Raw genomic sequence first — 25,847 nt, forward strand, 5'->3', positions numbered from 1 at the left:
TTATTAAAGTTGAACACTTTTTTCCACCTTATAGTCACTTTTTTTTTCTGCAAAGGGTAAGTTCTCAGCCTTTAAAATACACATCTGTGGGGAGGCTGGCTGGCTCAGTCGGAAGAGTACACAACTCGATCTCAGGGTTATAAGTTTGAACCCCATGTTGGGTGTAAAGATTACTTAAAAATAAAATAAACAGACCTCTTTATGCACACAACCGTTATACCATAAACCAAAATTAGTTACTTTCTTGCCATTTTGGCCAGCAATAATGAACTCAGCCTCACTCTGTTCTACTTCAGCTTTTAACTTTAAAACTTTTCCTGAAAGTTTTTAAAATAGTCTCAAGAGGGGCACTTGGGTGGCTCAGTCCATTAAGCATCTGCCTTTGGCTCAAGTCAAGATCCCAGAGTCGTGGGATCAAGCCCCACAACGGGTTCCCTGCTCATCGGGAAGCCTGCTTCTCCCTCTCCCACTCCCCCTGCTTGTGTTCTCTCTCTCCCTGTCCCTCTCTCTGTCAAATAAATAAATAGTCTCAAGAATCACTCCCCTAAAATAGGCAGATTAAAAGGACACTACAATTTGAGTTCACCTGGGTTACTTGAATTTCCAGTTTCCTGACTGCAATTCACTTTAAAGTAAAATATCCAGTTGACTCTGGAGACTTTTTTTTTTTTTTTTTTTTAACATTTTATTTTTTTATTTCACAGAGAGAGAGACAGAGAGAGAGGGAACACAAGCCAGGGAGCCGGAGAGGGAGAAGCAGGCCTCCCGCAAAGCACGGAGCCCCTTGAGGGGCTTAATCCCAGGACTCTGGGATCATCACCTGAGCTGACGCTTAAGGACTGAGCCATCCAGTTGCCCCTGGAGATGTTTTAAAATAATATGAAGTGGGGAGCCTGGGTGGCTCAGTGTGTTAAAGCGTCTGCCTTTGGCTCAGGTCATGGTCTCAGGGTCCTGGGGAGCTCTGCATCGGGCTCTCTGCTCAGCAGGGAGACTGCTTCCTCCCTCTCTCTCTCTGCCTGCCTCTCTGCCTACTTGTGATCTCTGTCAAATAAAATCAAATCTTAAAAAAAAATAATAATAATATGAGATAGCAAAAAAGGAAATGAAGTATTATTAACACTTTCTACAAGCCAATTACTTCAATCCTACCAAACCTTTTACCCTCATTTAATCGAGAAAGAAAATTAAAATCACCAAGACTGAGGCCTTAGCCACGCAGCGAGTATGTGACAAAGTTATGGATTAAACTTAGGTGTGCCTAATTCCAAAGTCCCTACTCTTTCTGCCACTTAACAATGCTTCCAAAGTCAATGACTCTGAAAATCAGACATTTGGAACACTTTTTCTGCCATTTATTATGTGACTAATTTCTGAGCTCTGTAGGTATCATTTTATAAAAACAAGGTCCTTACTTACAAAATAAATACAAAAATGCTAAAAATCCACTGTGAAATCAAAGTCTTAAAAAATACCTATTTCTTAAACAGCAAATGTACAAAATAATTCTAAACATTTTTCTTGAATTTATATCAATATTCACTGAATCTTCCAACATTTACAAACATGTGATCACTCGCTGAAAAGCATTTTTTCAGGAACTGCCAATCTCCCCTTCATATAAAAATGGATCATTTCTTTGTAGAAAAGGCCACATCAACTATAATGCCATTTATTTTTCTTTACCACATGAGAGATGTTTTCAGGATTACATGCACCATTTAGGAAGTAGCACTACATTAAGAGAAATGACTACTTCAGCTATTTAAAAAGAGATACAGGGGCGCCTGGGTGGCTCAGTGGGTTAAGCCGCTGCCTTCGACTCAGGTCATGATCTCAGGGTCCTTGGACTGAGCCCCGCATCGGGCTCTCTGTTCGGCAGGGAGCCTGCTTCCCTCTCACTCTCTCTGCCTGCCTCTCTGCCTACTTTTTAAAAAAATTAAAAAATAAAGAGATACAGAGTACAGGAGCTTGTGAGCAAGCAGTTTACAAAAAATAAAAAGACAAGGTTAAAAAAATAAATAAAAACAAGGTAAGAAACCAGCTTTCTACTTTACCACAGCTGATGAACATAACTGTGATAAAGAAAAAGTCATTTAAATTATACAACCCTTGGGCGCCTGGGTGGCTCAGCTGTTAAGCATCTGCCTTTGGCTCAGGTCATGATCTCAGGGTCCTGGGGCCAAGCCCTTCTTCAGGCTCCCCAGTCAGTGGGGAGTCTGCTTCTCCCTCTCCCACTCCCCGGATTATGTTCCCTCTCTCGCTGTTTCTGTCAAATAAGAAAAAAAATCTTTAAATTATTCAGTCTTTCAAGGACTCTTCATTAGCTTTAAAGAACTACTTTTAGTCCAAAACAGCTATTTGATAAGATTAGGACTGATTTACAAAGCATGGAATATACCAATATGTCTGAGGAACTCTTCCACAAGGATTTGCACATACATGAAACAAAATCAAACATTAATACAATAATTCTTTTTAATACAAGAATTCTTAAACTAAAACTTTTTTTTCCCAAGAACCTCCTCATTCTTCATTCTGATATATTAAAAAGGATAGCAATATCTAATAAAATTGTCACAAACTGGATAAAAGCCTTGAATAAAACATATTTTTCTTCTAAAATTATTTTAATATTAAGGCATCACTAGGACTTGGGGCAGACCAAAAAACAGGAACTTATCTACAGCCCCTTATTTTACCCTAGGGCTATTATTAAAATAAGTCTACTGTACACAGAATCACGTACTGTTTTCCTTTGCTGGTGTAACACAATCAAGCTATTGTGCAATGGTAAAAGAGCTCTTAAGAAAAAATTACTGCTCAAGTAATTTTTGAGTTGAGGTGACTTACCACAATTCTACTCTCCATAAACACCATTGTTTTTAATCACAACTTTACTTACAGCTTTACCCACTGTCAAACAAAATTTTCACTTTCCAAAGAGATTTTTTTCAAACTGAAGTAATAAAAGTAATGCTTTTATGATCACAGTATTTGATAAATTGTGTACTAAGATCTTATTTCGGTTTTTAAAAAAAGTTGGGGGGTCGCCTGGGTGGCTCAGTCGCTAAGCATCTGCCTTCAGCTTAGGTCATGATCCCAGGGTCCTGGGATGGAGCCCTGCACTTCCTTGCTCAGCCGGAAGCCTGCTTCTCCTCCCACTATTCCTGCTTGTGTTCCCTCTCTTGCTGTCTCTCTCTGTCAAATAAATAAATACAATCTTAAAAAAAAAAAAAAACTGTCAGTGAATCAACAAAGTTCAAATTTTAATTTCCAAAGTTCAATTTTAAAAGAAATTTTAAAATAAATTTCCTCAGGTGCCTGTAAGAAAATAATCTCTTTATAGAACTTGGGGGGGAGGGGAGATAAGGGTGAAAAATGGCAATGGAATGTCCAGGTGATCATAGAAGAGACAATAGAGAAAACCTACTAAACCTGAAAAATAGGACATCATTTCATTGATTTAGAGATACGGTTGCATAGGAAAAAAAATCAGAGTAGCAGGAAGTAAATCATCAGAGACATCAGGTAAGCACTTAGAGGATAATGGGCGAAAGAAGAAAACAAGCCAGAAAAAAAAAAAAAATGAAAAACTGAACTCAGGTATATTTATGTAAATCATTCTGAAAAGCAAATTTTAAAATAAAAGTTATCGGGACGCCTGGGTTGCTCAGTTGGTTGGGCAGCTGCCTTCGGCTCAGGTCATGGTCCCAGCGTCCTGGGATCGAGTCCCACATCAGGCTCCTTGCTCGGAGGGGAGCCTGCTTCTCCCTCTGCCTCTGCCTACCACTCTGTCTGCCTGTGCTCATGCTCGCTCTCTCTCTCTCTCTCTCTCTCTCACAAATAAATAAATAAAATCTTAAAAATAATAATAATAAAAAATAAATAAAATAAAAGTTATCTAATAATCTAGGACCAAACCAATCCACTCCGCTTTCTTCACCAGGAAAAGAACACCTTACAATGGGCGTAGCAACTCAGTAGGAAAACCAAAAATACCTTCAAAGGCATCTCAAGATCTTTTATGCCTGTGTTGTAACAACCAGTCAAAATAAGGTGTTCAGTTAAGCAATTAACATACAAACACACATATAACCAGTTTTTACACAATAAAAAAATCTACAAACCAACATCAGATGTGAAGGGAATGCAACTTTGAAAAACAAAAAAGGTACAGCACTGAGGTAAGTCGCTGAATGAACTGATTTCACAGACCACAAGGAAGAAATTATCTTTAAACCAAAATAACTAACTCTGCTACGTTAAATGATAAGGAAAAATGTTCATCAATAGTCAAGCATTTTTATCCATAAAAACAGCAATTTCATATGGTTCCATCCAGTGGTCTGCTGATAAATATTTAACAACTACCTCTCTGGAAAAAAGACCCTGACTTATAGCTTTTGTAGATCTCCATGTCATAAATCGTCCTACCATAGCCAGTTTCAGGCTGCCAACACAGTGTTACTGAACGTGGAGCTGGAGAGATGCAAAAGACCAGCTCACCAGCTCCAACACACCAATAGTTTTTCTACCCAGTACTCTCATCTAAGGATCATCAGAGCAGTTCCTAAATTTTTTCATACTTTCCTTAAATCAGGCTTTTACTTGAATAATCCCATTTCCTACTCCCCTAGGCTAGGAGACATACATTTCTGACACTTTAAGACATCAATACACTAAAATTCATTCACAAAAAAGAATAAATTTTAAAAAAGAATAAATGAGATTACTACCTTATTTTATTCATTCAACACTTTTTTACTAAACACTTATCTAGTGTCATGTATTGTTCTGAGCATTGTGACAGCAAGGAACAAGAAAAAGGAGTTCCTTGCTCTCATAAGGCTTATGATCTACTTTAGGACACACTTAAATTAAAAATATATTATTTGGGGGCGCCTGGGTGGCCCAGTAGGTTAAGCCTCTGCCTTCAGCTCAGGTCATGGTCTCAGGGTCCTGGGATGGAGCCCCACATCGGGCTCTCTACTCAGCGGGCAGCCTGCTTCCCTCTCGGTCTCTGCCTACCTCTCTGCCTGCTTGTGATCTCTCTGTCAAATAAATAAATAAAATCTTTAAAAATACATATTACATCTCTCTCTCTCTCTCTCTCTCTCTCTCTATATATATATATATAACTTTAAGGTCTGACAAATGCTATAAAAGAAAGTGTAACAGTGATGGGAGGGTGCTATTTTAAACTGAGTGGCGAGGAAATGAGGTGATACTTAAGCTGAGATCTTAAAGATAAGAGGCTACCCTTGCAAAGATCTGGGAACCATCATTTCAAACAGAGGAAACAACTAGTATAAAAACCATAACCCTAGAACAAGCAAGACCTGTTTGAGAAATTAATTTGTGGCTAAAGGCAGTGAGCAAAGGTAAGCCACTCTGAGAGGTTGTAAGGTCCATATTATATAGACAGAGTATGAGTGAGTTTGTATTTTCTGGGAGAGTACAGTTTGTATTTTATTCTGAGTAGACTGGGAAGAGTAGTGTGATAAATCTGTTAAATGAATAAATGCATGCATACTTTCACAACCCCTTAAGAGACTTGGTTGACAGCCTATTACTTATATTCACTTTTCTCAATATGATTATTTTGGTTACTTCACAATCCACCTAGAAACTTAAGAAGTTAAAGCAGGCCATAGCAGGCCTCAAACTATGAATATACCTGAAATAAATTTAGAGGTTTGACTACTTACTAGTTCAGAAATAGGGATTTTTTTCTTTTGAGAGAGAGAGAAAGAAAATGAATGCATGCAAGAGATGGGGGAGAGGGGCAGATGGGGAAGGTGGGGAAATCTTAATCAGACTCCACGCTCAACACAGAGCCCACCACCCACTGCAAAGCCCCATGCAGGGCTCTATCTCACCACCTGAGATAATGACCTCAATCAAAATCAAGAGAAGTATGCTTAACAGACTGAGCCACCCAGGTGTCCCAGAAATAAGGATCTTATTAATCCAATATGGATATTTCATATGTGAAATGGTAACATGAATTCAGATAGACCAATGTCAAATTCTAATGAAGATTACATAATTACCCTACAAAATAGAACAATTAATTCAAAACCGTAAGGAAACACTTGTTAGTATGTCATCCAAAATGATTTTACAAGATTTGTAAATAAACTTTAAAAAATGTCATGTTTCGGGGCACCTGGGTGGCTCAGTGGGTTAAAGCCTCTGCCTTTGGTTCAGGTCATGATCCCAGGGTCCTGGGATCGAGCCCGCATCAGGCTCTCTGCTCAGCAGAGAGCCTGCTTCCTCCTCCCTCTCTGCCTGCCTCTCTGCCTACTTGTGATCTCTGTCTGTCAAATAAATAAAATCTTAAAAAAAAAAAAAAAGATTTTAATAAAAAAATAAAAAATGTCATGTTTTAGTATGAAAATTTTTATATTTTAATTCCCTATTTAATATGAAAGAAAAATATACCAAATCTGACTTACAGATATCACTGCTTAGGAGTTAAAGTAAAATATAAAGCATATACAAGTTTATATTACATCTGCATATTATAAGAACAAACGATACATACCAACACATACATACCCATACCTCTATGGCCATGAAAATTAAGTCCACATTATGGCCACATGAAATTATGGCCACATGACTTGTCCATCAGACAAGTCAATCAAGACAAATTACTGCATATTACATAAAAATAGGAAAATGTTTAGACTGGTTTTTGGAGAATAATTTATGCTTAATGCATAAAAAATTATTCATTCAGGAACTTCTAAGCCACCTCTTTTAACAATTTTTTTAAATGATTTTTTAAAGATTTAACCATTTGCAAGAAGAGTGTGAACACACAAGTGCGCGCGCACACACACGCGCGGGAGTTGGGGGGTGGGGCAGAGGCATAAGGAGAGGGAGAAGCAGGCTTCCTGCTGAGCAGGGAGCCCACCAGGCACTCAATCCCAGAATCCGGGGATCATGCCCCAAGCCAAAGGCAGATACTTAACCAACTGAGCCAACCAACCACCCCCTAAAAGATTTTTTTAATCAACAGGAAATGAGACTTATAACTTAGAAAAAAAAAAAAAAGAGTTTAAAAATAAATTTTAGGGGCACCTGCCGGGCTCAGTCAGTGGAGCGTGTTATTCTTGGTCTCAGGGTCGTGGATTTGAGCCCGTTTGGTGCAGAGACTGCTTAAAAATAAAATCTCTAAAATTAATTAATTTTTAAAAGGGTTTACAAAATCTTGTCTCAGCATAATGAAAGACTGAAAGTTTGCATTATCATTAATTTCCCCCACACTCCTTTTTCCTACCTAAATATTAAATTACAATTTTAAAAATGCATTTATATGCATTCAAGTATTTTTCATTTATGAGCACAAATATGCTTATAAATACCACTCAATAAAATTGTGCACATTAATGTAGCTAGCTGGTAGCTTACCACAGAACTACAATAAAACTACTTATAGGCCCCACCTTTTCCGAGGGGGTGGTAAACATGCTGTGCAATACCGAGAGAACACAGCATACTAATAAATTTGTGTATGCTGAAAATCTCTCTCTAAAGCTATGACACCTCTGTTTGGGCTCTCTACAAAACAATTAAGAAATACTAAGAATATCCTCAGATAAAGCCAGATAACAGCAACTTATTTTTTTTTAACAAAAGGAGTTTGGCAATAGAAAACCAACCAAGTTTTGGATCCCAAACTCACTTAAACCAATATCCCTGATAAAAGAAAGGTGTAATATAGCCCAACTTCAAGAGCCCAAGTCCATGTAAATTACCAACCCTCAGAATTCTAGAAATAAGGGCGCCTGGGCAGCTCAGTCATTAACTGTCTGCCTCCAGCTCAGGTCATGAATCCCAGGATCCTGGGATGGATCCCCGCCTTGGGCTTCCTGTTCAGCAGGAAGCCTGCTTCTCCCTCTCCAGCATCCCCTGCTTGTGCGCATGCTCTCTTGCGTGCTCTCTCTCTCTCTTTCCCTGTCAAACAAATAAAATCTTTAAAAAAAAAGAAAAACACCAATTCAAGAAAGAGCCCAAAAGAAGTATGGAGCAAGCCAAAGATAGTTTAAGTGTTGTCACCCTACTTCCAAATCAGCCTTTTCTTTTTATTGCGTTTACTTTACCTCTCTGTTGCTTTCCTACCTCCTCTGTCCATAACCACATATTTTCACTTTCCATACACAAAAATTAATCTAACATACTTTTTCTCCTTGTATCTAAAAGTTTTTACTTAATTCTTCTAGGACTACATGGTTTTAAGTGAAATATTTTTAGTCAAAATACTTTTGGTTATACAAACATACATAAAAGCTCTCTTCAAAGACATGAATAACAAGATAAGCAGTCACTCATTTAGCAAATGTAAATGCCCATCATGGGCATGTCTCTGTTACAAATACTGGATATCCTGCAGTGAATAAAAGAAAGCTCTTTCCCTAAGGATACTAAAGCAAAACTGTGCTTGGCAGGTTCAAGAAAGCTCAAGAACACCCATATGCCTGGCATGGAACAGACCAAGGAGAAAGTCATAGGACATATCATCAGAGAGGTAGGAGGCACGGATGATGGAGGGCCTTGGAGGCCCTGCTGTATTCTGGCTTTTGCTCTTAGGAAAGCCACTGAAGGATTTTGATCATCAAAGTAACAGAATTAAACTTCATTTCAAAAGGATCACCCTGGATACTGTCCTGAGAACAGAAAAGAGCAGAAGCAGCAAAGAGAACAGGAAAGAGACTGCTAAAATAAGATAGGCAAGAGATGATGGTTGCTTAGAAAAGAGTGTCATGAGTGGTCTTATGATAGATTTTAAAGTAAATACAGGACATACTTTCATGATACATTATTTTGATTTAGACGTGGGGGTGAGAGAAAGTGAAATCAACAATGTCTACAAGGGGGCGCCTGGGTGGCTCAGTTGGTTAAGCGACTGCCTTTGGCTCAGGTCATCACCCTGGAATCCCAGGATCAAGTTCTGCATCAGGCTCTCAGCTCAGCAGGGAGTCCACTTCTCCCTCTGACTCTTCCCCCACTCTCGTGCACTCTCTCTCATTCTCTCTCAAATAAATAAAATCTTAAAAAAAAAAAGTGTCTACAAGGTTTCAGCCACAAAAAACTAAAAGATGGGATTGACACCTCTAAGATGAGGGAGATGGGATAAGAACAATAATTGGGGTAGGAGAGAAATAAAGATGATAAGTTCAGTTTTGACTTATGAAATATGGGATACCTAATTAGGAATGTCGACTCAAAAGTTGGGTACACATGTGGAGGTCAGGAAAGAGATCCAAGCTGAAGAGAACATTTTTAATTTAAAATATATGGTAATTCCAGCTAGAGAATAGGATGAGATTACAAAGGACTACATATAAATATAGAAGAGACTTAAACATAGAGCTCTGGGACACTGCCTTATTTTTTAAAAGTTGGGGCTACAAAAAAGAATCAGAAAAACAAACTAAAAATAAGTAATAGTGTCCCAGAAGCAAAGAAAAAAAAGGTTTCAAAGAGAAGAAAATTATCAACCATGACAAATGCTGCTGCTGCTACATCAAGAGGATTAGGACTGAGAACTGACTAGGGAATATATCACCAAGGAGGTCATTAGTAACCTCAACAAGAGTAGTTAGAGTGAAAAAGAAAAGAAGATAAAAGAAAAAAAAACAAAAAACAAAAACTGAATGTAATGGACCCAAAAGAGATACAGAGGACTGATGGCCATAAATAAGAAAAATGTGGTGTTGGGGGAGGTTTGTTTGTTTTAAAGATGGGAGATAGTTCAGCATATCTCTACACAGACAGGAATGATCAAGTAGAAATGGCAAACAGGGATGACACAGCTCACTGGCAGGCAGGAGCCTGGGATGAATACTGAGGCAATGCAATGTCCTTGACCAGAGAAGGGCAAGATGAATGGAACCCATGTTCATAGCATAAGAGAAAATGCAGTAAGTGTGGGTATAAATGCAAAAAGAGATTAAAAAGTTTTTTCTGATTGCTTTCATTTTTAATATACAGGAAGCAGAGTCATCAGCTGAAAATGCAAAGAGGTGAGAGAGTTTCAGGAGAGATGTAAAATAGTCATTTAGGGGAGTGGGAGAGTGATTCAATCAACAAATGTACTAAGATTACAGAACTGGGGCACCTAGCTGACTTAGGCAGTGGAATGTGTGACTCTTGATCTCAGGCTTCTGAGCTTGAGTGCCATGTTGGGTGTAGGGATTACTTTAAAAAATTAAATATTTAAGATTACAGAACTGTGGGAGCATGAAGAACCCTCCTGAATTTACAGGGAGATGAGGTAAGCATTGGTGTTTTTTTTCCTCAAGTCCCACTCAAATGCCATGTATAGGCTAGACTAGATGGAGAAGGGGTAGGGGGGCAGATTGCCTGATGAGTACAGTAAAGAAGTACAACAGAGAACTGAGGGTGTACAAAAGTAAAATCTGTAACAGAGGACCACGGATTCAAAGCATGGATATGGAGAAAGGAGGCTTGGGACAGTACATTAGCAACATGCTATAGGTCCCAGACACAGAAGTCCTGTTTAAGTGGGGATAATTAACAGAAAGAGCTGGAAAGGTACAATGTTGAGGTCAGAGTGGAATGCACAAAACTGCATATTATGAAATAATCTTAGTAAAGAGCAGATCCGGTTAAAAAGCTACAGAACTGGGACGCCTGGGTGGCTCAGTTGGTTGGACGACTGCCTTCGGCTCAGGTCATGATCCCGCAGTCCCAGGATTGAGTCCCGCATCGAGCTCCCAGCTCCATGGGGAGTCTGCTTCTCCCTCTGACCTTCTCCTTGCTCATGCTCTCTCTCACTGTCTCTCTCTCAAATAAATAAATAAAATCTTAAAAAAAAAAAAAAAAGAATTTAAAAAAAGCTACAGAACTACTGTGAAGACTAAGCAAAACCTCTCCTTAGGCACAGTGAGCCTGCAGATGAGAGAAACTGGAAGATGAAGGAACAGTAATGGAAGAACTGTATCACAAGAATTGTAGCTGGAAGGTTCCCAGACGTGGAATCCCCAAGAAAACCATTTCCAGCACTTCTGGAGAAAGTCCACTTTGAACCACCTGCCTGATTCAGAAGGCACCAATGCCAGAGCACAAGAGGATGAGCCACATTAAAAACATACCACCACCACCACCCCCAATTCTCTCTCCCCACCGAGGTAGACCCTGGGCAGCTGAATGAACAGCACAGTGATGCTGGTAAAATAAAAGACACCTACTAGGACTCTTACTCCAAAGCAGACTTCTAGGGCTCAAGAAGTTCTGAGCCATAAAGAGAAGTTCTGAATTGTGTAAGAGTTTTAACACTGATTATACTGAACTGTACCTTGTAATGACTAAAGTAACACTATCATTGACAAGTAAGTACACGAATTCTTATTACCTAAAACTAACTAGAAAAGCTACCTGACCTTCCTAAAAGCTCATCCAGAGGCAGGGAAATACTTACTCTACAGCGACAGTTTGAAGGTACAGGGAGAGAGTTGTTTTCTCCTTAAGTTTTATCAAGTCCAATCCACTGCACATACCAGTTCCACAAATACCCATGGGTTCTCACCATATGTAAGTGCAAAACATATACAATTCTGAATATACAAAAAATTCATTTTTGCTTTATTAAGCAAAAAGTGGAAGTATATTATTAAGCTACTTGGAATAAAATGATTTTGTTTTACTAAAAGATGCTTACAATAATCCAATCAAAGATTTAACAAATTTTAGCATGAATTTCTAAAAGCATAAGATATAAAATAAAAATTTAAGGGCACCTGGGTGGCTCAGGCATTAAGCGTCTGCCTTCCGCTCAGGTCATGATCCCAGGGTCCTGGTACCGAGGCCCGCACCGAGGCCTGCATCAGGCTCCCTGCTCGGAGGAAAGCCTGCTTCTCCCTCTCCCATTCCCCTGCTTGAGTTCCCTCTCTCGCTGTGTCTCTGTCAAATAAATAAATAAAGTCTTTAAAAAAAAATTTCAGTGCTCATCATTTAGTCATTTTCAAAGATACTTAAATTTAACATGCAGTTATCTAATGCTTTCTAGGAAAAAGAGGGAGTTTGTTTTACTGTAATCCATTTTGACTAAAATACATTTGCAGGTATTTTATGGTGTCATGATAAAGATAGCTTATTACCAAGTCTTTTGGCTTTCAGTTCAGAAACTCCCTTTGGATGGATTCCTATAACTCTTTCAGCTAAATCCTGCCCTGTTATTTGTTTGTATTATAGAAAAGTTCCAGTATTCTTAAGCTTTGAGGTAAGGCAGCAGTATGCATGAAGTTAATTATTAACAAGCTAAATTTCAAGTTTTTCCACACAGTATGGGGGAAAAAATCAGGATAAATTCCCTCACCTAACTAATAAGTAAGAATTAAGGGTAAGTACACATTTCACTCAGTTCTTCTCAAGAATGTACAGGGAATCCATAATGTTCCTCTCAAAAACATCACTAACATTTTTCAGTACAATGCTAAAATATTTCATGGGGACTGAGATTAAGAACACTGTAACAGATGAAAACCAATACACATTTCCAGTTGTGAGGAAAAAAAAAAAAAACTTAAGACATGTTAACAAAAGTATCCCAGACTCATCCAAAAGCAGATGAAAACCTAAACGCTTCCAAAAAGTGACACCTGGGATATAAAAAATGTAATAGTAACCTGTCCTAGAGAATAAATGTGACAAATTACTTACAAAGCATTTTGGAAATGTTTTTATACAAATGCTAATTGATACTTAAATTATCTATACAAAAATGAGCACAGCTGCAATGCTTTTTTTATGGGCATCATTCTTTTTTTTTTTTATGGGCATCATTCTTAATCACTTTATTAATTACATACGATAAAACACTTTGTAAAGCATTCTTAAAAAAAACGAACAAACTCCCTACTCCCATCCTGTCAAACACACACATACCCTGAGGAAGAAAGCATCATTTCAAATCTCCAACAATTATAAAATGGGATGATCCTGGAATTTATTTAGACTCAAAACATTATAAACTATTCTGAGATAGAAATAATACTATGGGAGCGCCTGGGTGGCTCAGTGGGTTAAAGCCTTTGCCTCTGGCTCAGGTCATGATCCCAGGGTCCTGGTCATCAGGCTCTCTGCTCAGCGGGGAGCCTGCTTCCTACCCTCTCTCTGCCTGCCTCTCTGCCTGCTTGTGATCCCTGTCAAATAAAAAAAAATAAAAAATATAAAAAATTAAAAAAAAAAAGAAATAATACTATGAAAATATAGTATTTTTTTATGGTACAAAAACGTAATCACGGGGTTTTTTTTTTAAGATTTTATTTATTTGACAGAGACAGAGCAAGACTGCACAAGCAGGGGGAGTGGCGGAGGGAGAAGCAGGCTCCCCGCTGAGCAGGCGCAGGGCTCAATCCTAGGATCCTGCGATTACAACCTGGGCCAAAGGCAGATGCTTAACCTACCAAACCACCCAGGTTTCCCATGGGTTCTTACTTCTTGAAAAAATTTTAGTATTTCTCTATACTGTTGACTGTCACGAGCTCTGATGATGAAGTTCTTAACCAAATACAATACACCAAGCATTTTATTCAACATATCACAGCTTGCTTACACCTTCTTCAACATCACTATTATCACCTACTACACTAGGTTTCTCATCAGCACCAGACTATCAACAGTATATTGTCAAAGTAACTCTTCCTACAATAAATGTACATTAAAAAAAAATAATAAAACAAAACCCTCTACCACTAAAATGAGATTACTTTCCACATTACTCCCAGGCACAACCACAAAAAACAAACAGCCAACCTAAAAACCTGAAAGTTCTATCTGAAAGTACAAATTATCTTCAATAATGTATAAGGTGTTAACAAGTCAATCTACCTAAACTGAAATGCAATCTATGAAAAAATTTATTAATCTACATTATTTTGTAATGCTCAAAAAAATGACACTGGAACACATCAATTTGGCCTTTGGATAGGCCAAATAAAAAAAGCACTTTAAAAAAAAATTCTATGGGGCACCTGGGTGGCTCAGTTGGTTAAGCTCAGGTCATGATCCTGGAGTCCTGGGATCAAGTCCCACATCCGGCTCCCAGTTCCACAGGGAGTCTGCTTCTCCCTCCGACCTTCTCCTCGCTCATGCTCTCTCTCGCTGTCTCTCTCTCTCAAATAAATAAATAAAAATAAAATATATTTTTTTAAAAATCCTATGTAGGGGCGCCTGGGTGGCTCAGTGGGTTAAAGCCTCTGCCTTCTGCTCAGGTCATGGTCCCAGTGTCCTGGGATAGAGCCCCGCTTAGGGCTCTCTGCTCAGCAGGGAGCCTGCTTCCTCCTCTCTCTCTCTGCCTGCCTCTCTGCCTACTTGTGATCTCTGTCAAATAAATAAAATCTTTAAAAAAATAAAAAATAAAAAATAAAAACAAGGTGTTTTTATATAAAAAAAAATCCTATGTATTTAAGACAAACACACACAATGCAACCTTATGTTCAGAATAAATACTACAAACAGCATTCTCCTTTTAGTAAGCAGTTCCATCACAGTCGCAATACTAGGGGGAAAGTCCAAATATGGAACCACAAATTATTACTAGTAGTCCTTCCCTTTTCACCATGATTAAGTCAATACTGTATTTATCTGTAAATAGCGACTAAAAGGTCAAAATAAAACTTCCAAATAGGTGCTTTATTTAAAACATTTCTTGTAGAAAAGTAATCCACTGTTTCTCCTTGGAGAATTTAAAAAATAGAAAATACTGTATAGCAAAGATTATTTACAGAAAACCACCAGAAGTACATTACTCTTCTATAAACACACTGTACCAAAATCATCCACTATGGAAGGAGGGGAAAAATTAGTTTGTTAAACCTTTTCCTCCCTTCATTTTAAAATGTAGACTGATTTTGTTAAACTGACAATAAGAAAATGCAAACCAATAATCTCAGCCCTATGAAGTTACTTATTAACCTTTAAATAGCCTGTTAGGGATCCATACTTCCTGCACTCCACTTGCCAGCTTTCCTGTAAGTAGGCAGTAGGGGTATAAAACAGTCCTTACTGGCAACATCGATAAAGAGGAAAGAACTTCATGCTCAGGTTAAAGCGATAATTGTGGGTTTTGTTTGCTTCTAGAAACTCAGCAACCAACACAGGTGCCAGTACATAATGGGTGCTTAATGAACACCGGCTGAAAAAACGGTAGGGTTTAATTAGTGTAACATTAGTTTTCTTTTCCCCCTAACTTTAGAGAGCCTCTGGCTCAAAAAGCAACTGAAGACCATGCCACCATGCCCTGCCAAAAGCACATAAACTTATCTATTCATAATGAAATAGACTTTGGGTGTCTCAAAAGAACAAAGTACAATCCAAACACCTCTTCTTTAATTTCTGTTCTTTCGAAAGAAAATCAGAAATAACCCTTGTCTTTTAATACTTATTTTTTAAATAACAGAAAATGTCTACCGACTTTTCCTCCAAATGAAAAATTTCACATTTCAACTACATTTCCTACACTTGTAACATTGATAATAACTGATCAACACTACTACATGTATGGTGGGTAAAAATAAAAAAACAGCATATAAACAGAAACTGCATGTTGTTTCCCAACGGTTTTTTTTCCCTTGAGTCAAGAGGGTTTGTGCCTAAATTTTTAATAGCTGTGAAATCAGTTTTCATGTTTCAAGATTTGTTCATTCATTCAAATATTTTACTGAGCACCTACTATAAGCCAGACTCTTTAAACAAAATGTCAGTTCTGTAAACTGAACATCAGCACCAAATTCCCCTACAAAAGTTTATCATTTGAAATAACAGCAACTATAGAGAAATTCCAATGTTGTTTCAAGTACACATGAAATCGGCCCACCGGGGCTTTTCGGCGATGAATGAGGCATCAGACAGCCGCTACCTACCACACCCGTTACCAAAAATCACAACTGAAGCGGCAAAGGAAAGACAACCTGTACGAGTAACACGAGCTCCTTCCTCCGTGTAGGTGGTCAGGCAGGGCTTTCTCTCCGGGGCCCAAAGAGAAGCGAGGCGAGACCCGCGAGCGGAACGCGCCGCACGCCTCAGGAAAGAGCCCCGGCTCCTCAGGCAGGGGTTCCCACCCCACCCCCAAACTCACACCTGAAGGACCCCGGCCCTCTCCGCCTGCCCTCCGCCCCTCCCCTCCCCTCCGGACTCCCAGACCTGCAAAGTTGGGGGGAGGGGGGCTTTTCATTTCCATTTTACATCAGGCTGGCGGTTGGCTCCCTCAGCCGCCCGCCTGTCGTCAATTTTGAACTGAGCATGTAACCTTTTCTCAGAAGGAATGGAAGAAAAACCAAAGGCAGGGTCCGCAGGAAGACCTCGCCCAGACCTGAAAATGGAGCCGCAGGCTCAGCCCACAGCCCGCAGCGCGCGGGGGGCAGGGCCGGGCCGCGCTCCCCACCGAGCCCTTGGCGGCGGGGGTTCGAGGCTGCGGGCCCCCGCCCAGGAGGCCGCGAGGGCGAGGTGTGGGGGCCGGTGCACGACCCGGGCCGGCGGGGCACTCACCGTCGCCTTTGTCTGGACGGACGGCTCCAGCCGCAGCCGCTCTCGGTGCCGGCTCCGCGGCTCCTGCCACCCCCACGCCCGCAGCTGCGCTCCCCAGCGCGCTTGCCGCTTCCTGGCCCCTCCCTCCCCGCCCAGGCTCGCGCGCGGGCGGAGCGAGAGGCGGCGCGCGCCCGGAGAGCCGCGCGAGGACTGCGCCGCCGCGCCGGCCCCAGCCCCTGCCCCGCCTGGGCGTCGGACTGAGCCAGCGACCCCGCAACGCGCAGCTCGGTGTAGCTGCGCGGGCTAGGAAGCCTCTTCCTAAGCGCGAGGAGGGCCGAGAGCTGGGGCTGGAGCCCGCGCGGGAAAGGACGCGTCGGAAGATGGCGACCAAGGCTGGGTGGGAGCGCACGACAGCCCCTCCTCGCCCTCCGCCCGGCGGCTGGCAGCGGCGGCTCGAGCCCCCACCCCGAACCGCGCGGAGGGGCGGTGCCTGCGCTCCTAGCGGGACCGCGGACGCTCCCAGGCTGCCCAGGTTAGGCGCAGAGTCCTGGCACCACTTGTCAGTTGGAATTGTTGGAAAGATGCCCTGAAATCCTCGGACCACCGCTTTTTACTAATGTAAACGTCAGAATCGTTGAATCTGTCCTAACTGGCTTTTACGGCCTAGAAGTTCCACCTGACATTTGAAAAGTGTGAAATTACTTGTCTCCTGGAATCTGAGTCTTCTTTAGCTGTGTTTTGTATAACCCAGAAATCAGTAACACCTAAGAGTGTCCGTCCAGCCGTCAGCCTTCCACCAAACCCCTACATTAAGTTTTCAGGCCTACAACACTTGGAATATGATGTAGTAATATATACGTCTTCTTCATCTGGGTTGATTATATTAGTGCAATATTAGTTTTCTTTCTCCCCTAAGTTTCTAATTGTCCCTTGCTCAAAAAGCAGTTCAAGACCTAGCCACGGTCCTCCTAGCTAGTTGCTCATAACAAATACTTTGTGGAGACCTTGGCTCCCTTTCTTCACTGATTTTCACCTCCACAGTGTCAGGCAAGACTGTTGTACTCTCAGAGTAAATCAGAATCAGGCCAATCAGTGCATTACTTCCGTCTTCTCTGACTTGGATCATACTTCAGGGGCCTACTTCAGTTGCTAGCTAAATGGTCTCTCTGCCCACCATTAACTCTATTGTCTGAGCAACAAACAGAATACTATCTTACAAGAAAAGTCAGCTCCAGTCTCATCTGGCCAAAATACAATTCTTGAAGGATACCTTTCAGTGGCTCCCTATTTCATTGTCTGTAAAAACTAAGGTCTTTACTGTGACCTACGAAGCCCCTGATTGTGCCTCTTCCCTTCACCTTTCTCACTCCAGCTCCACCCTTTGTTACTTGAATAGTCCAGACAAATACTTAGGGCATTTGAAGTGTTCTTCCTTCTGCTGGGAACATTCTTCCTCAATGTCTGCTCTTTTAACTCTTTGCTCAAATCTCACCCCAACAGTGATGCTTAGCCTGACCACACTATTTAAAATTGCAACCGCACCAACCCAAACTCTCATTCCTTAACTGGCTTTTTTGTTTCCATGACACTTTAAACCTTGCAACAGGGCGCCTGGGTGGCTCAGTTGGTTGAGCGACTGCCTTCAGCTCAGGTCATGATCCTGGAGTCCCAGGATCGAGTCCCGCATCAGGCCCCCAGCTCCACGGGGAGTCTGCTTCTCCCTCTGACCTTCTCCTCGATCATGCTCTCTCTCACTGTCTCTCTCTCTCTCAAATAAATAAATAAAATGTTAAAAATAAATAAATAAAAAAATAAACCTTGCAACAGTCTTTATAATTTATTTATTTCGTATGTGTATCTCTTAAGGCCTGTCTTACCCAATACAAAATGGAATTTTGTCTGTTTTGTTCAGCTGATGTACCCTGGCACCTAGAATAAATGAAATGTTTAAGTCCCCTGAGATAATAAAAAATGCAAAGAAAAAAATATTGTTTTGTTATTTTAAACTTGCTCTTGGTCCCAATTTCTATCAGTTAACCATAGATCTTTATCTACATTATAAGTATTTTAATTTTCTAGTTAGCCTGAGTACATTGAAAACTTGACATTCAGTGCAGTTTTTCCTGACCCGTGATATTCTGGTATCCTACTTCAAAAAATAGGAATAACATAATAAACTAGAGGAAGCTTTCTGACCTGAAATTCAAAGGCATATTAATTCTAAAAACTTCCTCGGACAAAATCAACAACAACAAAAAAGAAAACAAAACAAAACAAAAAAAAAAAAACAGGAAATTCCTACAACTCTGTGTGAATCTATAATTACCTCAAAATTAAAAGAAATTTGGGGTGCTAAAAAAAAAAAAAAAAAACCAAAATTCCTTAACTTAATATGTCCTGTATGTTTCTAATCCTTCCTTTGAATTGCAAATGTAGTTATTTTGTGTGAATGCCTTAAGAGTAACTTTTCTTATCACTTGTTTATGAGTTAACATTCATTATGTAAACATTTGTTTTCAGGCTTCCCATATGTTTATAAAACATCATATGCAACTGAATACCCTGATAATAATCTAATTTTAGTTGCTACAGCTATTCACACACCTCTCTTGTCAGTAGGAAAAAAAATTAAGAATACAATTCTTGAAGGATACCTTTTGTATGAAAGTCTGTGTATATATTTATTTGCTCAGTATCATATTTATAGTATAGTCTCTTTATACATTTAATTTAACCTTTATGATTTAAAACAGGTTAAAACTACAGATTATCCTCACAATTTAGATTATTTTTTATAAAATTAGACTATTTTTTGCTTAAGAACCACTGATAATGTGTTTTATCAACATTAAAACATGGTTTATAATTACGATAGTAACAAATAATAATTTTTCTGGAGTTAATATAATGTTGTTTCAATAATGACTATCATTAAAATTGTTACCAAATAGAATCTTGTCAAAAGGACAAGGTAGAAAATACACACTGTTTATAATTTATTCACATAATGTGCACTGAAAATACTGCTAAAAGTACACCCAACTGTTGTAGTACAAAGGTTTTTTGTATTACAAACTGCTTTGCACACTTACTAGTTTGAAAACAAGAAAATGATCTCAACAAAACTAAAGGTATATTTGTCTCATAACAAATGGAGATGTTAACACCAAGAACAATGATAAGAATGTGTTTGTCTATCACTACTCATGACCTCACATTGTGGCCACATTGACCTTATTCTGCAATCTTTACTTAAACACATTCTCCTGTAAACATGCAAAAGCATATGAATTTTTTTCTAGAAGTATGGTATTAATCTTTTAAAATTACTTTAAAAATTTAGTACCAGTTATTTCTTACACATAGGAGAGATGGTGTATGGCATCAGAGTCTGAGGTTCAAACTCTGCTACATAATTAGCTGGGTGACCCTGAACAAGATTCTTAATCTTTCTAAATGTGTCTTTTCTTCTAGCTTAATGGGATCATAGCAACACTTACCTCCAAGAATTGTGAGAAATCCAAACTCAACCAAAATTCTTAGCCTTGGGCCTTGCACATGTTAAGTGCTGGTAAATGCTAGCTACCATCATTACACAAGCATACAATTAAGCTCAATGCCCTATATTTTTATACTGAGAAAATGGCTCATAATAGGACCCAAATGGGATGGTTTGAGTTCTACAGCAAGATAGTATAATATGCAATTAAATGAACATTTTTAAAGAGACACTAACATTTCTTCTACCACCATGAGTGGTAGGCACAGTTCTAGATAAGAAGGAAGCTAAGAGAAATAAGGCCTAGACCTAGAATAGCTTTACAGTTGAATGACAAGAGACATATAGTTAGCAAATAACTATTTTCAAAGTAGTATAAGCATACTTCCTGGTTTGTCAGGGACACCTCTTATCCTGGCTTAATAGTTTTTTGTGCGTACTTTCATTCTCAGTATGTCCAGGTTTAGACAATAAATTATGTGGTCACCCCTAACTAGAAGTATGTATGGCATGCTCAGAATACAGAGAAGGAACCATCAGTTCTATGTAAAGCTATAGAGACTTACACTGCTCCTTAAAAGAAACATTTAGATTGGCCAAGTGGACAAATGAAGGAGCCGAAGAAGAACCAAAAAAAAAAAAAAAGGCAAACAGAAGATCTTATTTTTATTATTCTGAATCAAAACCATAAAATGTTTATATACTTGTTAACAAACTTAGTAAATTCCCTTGACCAATGTTAAATGAATTACTTGGGTGATTTTTTTACTTTTTCCTAAAAATGTAACAGCAAAACCTTAAGACACAAACAATATAACACAGATTCATTTATTTGTATGATAAATATCTATTGAGCATCTATTAAGTATACATATGTCTGTCTTGGATGTGATAGAAGATACAAAAAAATTTTTTGTGACACAATTTTAAATAGAACAAAATCTCGTGGCAAACACCAAATACCTTAGCTAGTAGTCAACGTGATAAGGAGACACAGAGCACATGAAGTGTGATTTGGGGAGATTGAGAAAAATTGGGAGACATCTGGAACTGATTGAGAAAGGAGAAAATGACCAGTTCAGAGGAGTATCATGATCCATGGCCCTTTCCGTGATGGAGGTAGTCAAAGGTAGAAAAACCTAAGTCAAACTTCACTCCACACTTTTACCCAGAGCTGCCCCTTGCTGTTCATCAAACCACAAATATTTATTGAATGCCTGCTGTTTGCCAGGTAGCATACCAAGTGCTGTGGGAAAACTTAGTATAAAGCATGGTCTTTGTCCTTATTGAAATGTCACACAGCAGCATTTGAATAATTAGACATAGTAGCCTTATGAATGCCATGGAGGGGATCACTGAGGTCTGTATTGTCAGCAAAGGTCTCTTAGAGGGAAAGGAATTTGAGGTGGGTCTCTGGAAAAAAGGGAGTAGATCAGTGTTTTCTGTTTATTGCATACTTCTGGTGGTATGGGAGATGATTTTAGGTAATAAACTTAAAAGAAGCATGGATAGAGGGGGCAAGGATAGGGACAGGTAGTTTGGGGACCTGCAGCTTCAACACATAGCCTCAAATGTACAGCTGACCCCTGAACAATGCAGGGTTAGGGAGGGGCCTAGCCCTTCCATGTTTAACTTTTAACTCCTTGCAAAATTAGCTAATAGCCTACTGTTGACAAGTAGTCTTACCTATAACATAACATAACATAACATAACATAACATAACATAATGATAGTCAACTAACACATATTTTTTTTTTGAGAGAGAGTGTGTGAGCTGGGAAGGGAGGGACAGACAGAGAGGGAGAGACAGAATCCTAAGGACTCTCCATGCCCAACATGGAGTCCGATGTGGGGCTCCACCTCACAACCCTAAGATCATGATCTGAGCTGAAATCAAAAGTCAGAAGCTTAACCAATTGAGCCACCCGGGTGCCCCATATGACAGTTTTTATGTGATATGTATTTGTATTCTTACCATAAAGTAAGCTAGAGGGAAAAAAAATGTTATTAAGAAAACCCTAAGGAAGAAAAAAAGTTCCTTAAAAAAATACATTTATAGTGCTATGCTATATTTATCAAAAACAATATGTCTGTAAGTTGACCCACACAGTTCAAACTCATGATGTTCAAGGGTTAAATGTAATCGCAATTATAGCCCCTCAGCTCGAAACAAAAACCAAAAACCAAAAAATGAAACAAAACAAAACAAAAATAAAAACAACAACAACAACAAAAAGCGTTAGGAACTGTAATAAAAATGCCCCTGGGGACAACTAGAGAAGAAAGGAGCCTTTTGAGAGGCATTCTGCTATGTCAGGTTAGAGACTACCAGTGACTAACAATTTTTTTCTTTTTTCCTTTTTTTTCTTACAGTTAACAGCTATATATGACACATAACTCAGATTTTCCACATGTGATAGTGAGAAAAATTTCGTTGACACATTTGTTAACAATTAAAAGGAGTCAGCTAAAAGAAACCTCTCAAGTAAACAATAGTAGCAATAAAAAGAAAGGGGATGTGGCACTTAAGAGAGCACAAAGTTTAGCAAAGACAACTTCAGCAACTAGCACTTAATTAAAGGCGAGTTCCCAGGGACAGCAAAAGCCACAATGGATTTTGAGCTGAATATTGGCAGATTGGCATACGAGAGTGGGGAAAGAGTCCAAAAGGCAGGTAACCAAGAGGGTCTGAGGTCTGTACTGTGCTGGGAAGGGGGTGCTACTCCCTGCACCTTGAGGAAAGTCCTTAGCTCAGAGACCAGGAGAACGGGCCCCAGTGACCTCTTAGGAAACCATTCAGAAGGCACCAGTAGGACTCACACCTCTGCGGTTTATTAGGGCTTTAGCAAGAGGAGAGGTGGAAGCTCCAACATACCTCAAAATGTCTGGACATTGCTGCCCTTAAACCAGATAGGACAGAAATGTTATAGTTCCACCTAACGCCCTTAACCTTTGTGTTGCTTTCACAAGGAAAGTTTATGATGAGTAAGATTTGAGGGTATAACTGGAAGAAAGGGAAAGGAGCACACCAGGATCTTTCATGTCCCATCCTCCATTCCTTCCCTGGCAGGCGTTACTACCTGATAGTAAGACAGCTCTTGCTTTTCTCCCTGTGACTAGCAAAGCTAAGTAGCGGGGAGAATTTTGATAGTCGTCTCTGTGTCATTACCACTGTGGTGGTGTACATGCTTTATATAATCCCCAGGACTATAGTAGGCAGATTGATGAAAATGTACCACCCACTACCCCAATATGCAGTACTGTCATTCCTGGAACCTGTGACTTGGATGAGATAGTCCCATGATTATGTTTGTTTTGTTTCATAGTTGACCTTAAAAGAAGATTATCAGGGTGAACCCCATCTCACTACAAGAACATTTCAAGTAGAGCGTTTTCTACCACTAGTGACAGAAGGAGAAATCAAGGAAACTCAAAACATGAAAAAGACTTGATGAGCCATTGCTGGCTGGAAGACGGGGTATGGGGCACATGTCAAGGAATACACTCCATCTCCAGAAAGAAGGAATGGCCCCTGGTAGACAGCCATAAGGAAACAGGACCTAAGTCCTATTACCCACAAGGAGCATGAATACTGCCAACAACAATAATGTACTTGGAAGCAGATTTATGCCCACCCCCCGACCAAAGTCTCCAGACGAGAGCTCAGAATTGCAGGCACCTTGATTCCAGCCACGTGATAACCATGAACAAGAATTCAGCAATGACATGTGGGACTTCTGACCTACAGATAATATGAGCTAATAAACGGGTGTTGTTTAAAGCCACTAATCATAATTTGTTACACAGCATTAGAAAACAAAACCACTGTCACAGAATTAACCCTCTTCTAGACAGTTTGTGAGGTGGTCCTCCAGCCTCAAGAGTGTATCTGAATTTCCACTCTATTGTCTATTCATAAAACCAATGGATCAATACTCAGGCATTAGTAAACAATTCTCAGTCATTTATGACTACATGGAGGAGGAGAACCATAGGAAAAGACTGGAATTCCTGATATTTAGTATATGAGGGGCTTAAATGTTATTTTCATTTGGGTGAAAAAGGAAATAGGACCTTATTTTGAAGTAACAGGCTTCAAAGACCTGGTAAGTCCTGGTAAGGTCTGGTAAGACCTCACAACTGTGGGTGTTATTAGAATTTCTGTTAGCATATGGTGCCAGTCTCTGAAAAGGAAAGGCAGATGAGAGTGTTCTCTAGTAGAAAGAGAACGATCTCCAAAGTCAGGTTAGATTTGAGTAAGTTGTATTGACAGTAGCTGTTTGATCAAGGGCTTAAGGAAATTTTCTTAAACTCTTTGAGCTCCAGTCTACCTGTCTTAGAATAGTAATAACACCTATCTAATAAGATTTGGGGAGAATTAAACAAAATAGCTCATGTAAAATATCAGGGCCTGCAGCACAATAGACTATCAATTAATTTGTCTCCTCTACTGGGGTGGAAAATTTTTCACAACTTCCTTGCAATGTTTTTAAAGTAAAGGTAACTAAACTATAGCATATACCAGAGTAATGCTATCTTAGAGAAATATAATGCACGTTGCACATGTAATTTTAAACTTCCTAGTAGCCACATGAAAAAAAGTAAAAATAAGCATTTAAAATTAATTTTAATAATATGCTATTATGTACATAAAATACATAAAAATACTGTCATTTCAATGTGCAACCAACATAAAACTATATTAATGATGTATCTTACTTCTGAAACTAAGCCTTCAAGTTGTTATATTTTTTATACTTACAGCACAACCCAATTCAATATAGCTACCTTTCAAATGCTCAATAACAACACATAGCTAGTGACTACAGTACTGGGCACCTGAATACCAGATCTCTAAATAAATATTTCAAAATATTCTCCTTTATTCTTTGTTAATTCTAAAATAAACATGAAGAGGTGCTAAATAGGTAATTGTAGATATATGAGAACATACATGCATATACATCACACACTGGCACATACCAAACCCAAATGGCTTTTCTTTTTTCTTTTTTTAACCACCAAGTCTTAGTTATAGTGAGCTATACTTCAATCAGAGGATTAAGGTATAACTGGTACATGGCTTTCTAATTTCAAATTCCAAAAGTACTACAAATCAGAACTACATAGCCAACATAAAATAAGACCAGGCAATCATGATAGTTAGGTTAAAACAAAATCCTGTCTTGCACAAAAGAATACAGGTTGCTTTTTATAGTAACTTTAGTCAAGGATTTTATATATATATATATATATATATATATATATATATATATTGCTTTTCCTTTGAAGACACTGGACTAGACTTTTGGATTCTACATAAGCTTGTTTTTTCTACCATTTCTTTCAATATCTCCATTATTGAGAATGAGGACTGAAGTGTATTGGAAATGGTGGAAAATAGGAGTCATACACAGCAGCCACTTAAAGACACAGAAAAAATCTGCAATACTTCTACTGGAATTCAGACAGTAATTTTGCTGCTAGGGTGGATACACTCAGAAGAAACAAAAAACAAACAAGAAAACCCAGACCTAGTCAAACACATGTAACACATGTAATAATACAAGGTGGAACACTGAAAGAGATTGATACCAAAAAACATACCATGAGTATGTGTAGGAACAGAATCTAATCACTGGGGATGAGGGAAAGGTTTCACTGATAAGTAACCTACCTGAGAGGTTTTAAAAAATGGTCTTTGGAGCACTGGGTGGCTCACTTGGTTAAGTGTCTGCCTTTGGCTCAGGTCATGATCCCACGGTCCTGGGGTCAAGTTCTACATCAGGCTGCATGCTCAGCAGGGAGCCTGCTTCTCCCTTTCCCTCTGCCCACTGCTCCCCCTGCT

The 25,847-nt window shown here is 39.3% G+C and overlaps 1 protein-coding gene across 4 annotated transcripts in view; it reads right to left on the reverse strand.

The window, feature by feature from the left end:
- LOC111140903 (CDC42 small effector 2) overlaps nt 1-16,617 on the reverse strand; it is a 116,800-nt gene extending 100,183 nt beyond the window's left edge. For 3 of the 4 annotated variants that reach the window (XM_022493155.1, XM_022493154.1, XM_022493156.1), the window contains exon 1: nt 16,522-16,614. The gene's annotated coding sequence lies outside the window, so the exon portion shown is untranslated. Of the gene's footprint in view, nt 1-16,521 lie in introns of all 4 variants that reach the window. The other variant, XM_022493157.1, reaches the window with a different exon arrangement.
- Nucleotides 16,618-25,847: the final 9,230 nt, after the last annotated feature.

The sequence above is a fragment of the Enhydra lutris genome, unplaced genomic scaffold (genome assembly GCF_002288905.1).
Source record: "Enhydra lutris kenyoni isolate GAN:26980312 unplaced genomic scaffold, ASM228890v2 scaffoldscaffold5, whole genome shotgun sequence".
Classification (NCBI taxonomy): Eukaryota; Metazoa; Chordata; class Mammalia; order Carnivora; family Mustelidae; genus Enhydra; species Enhydra lutris.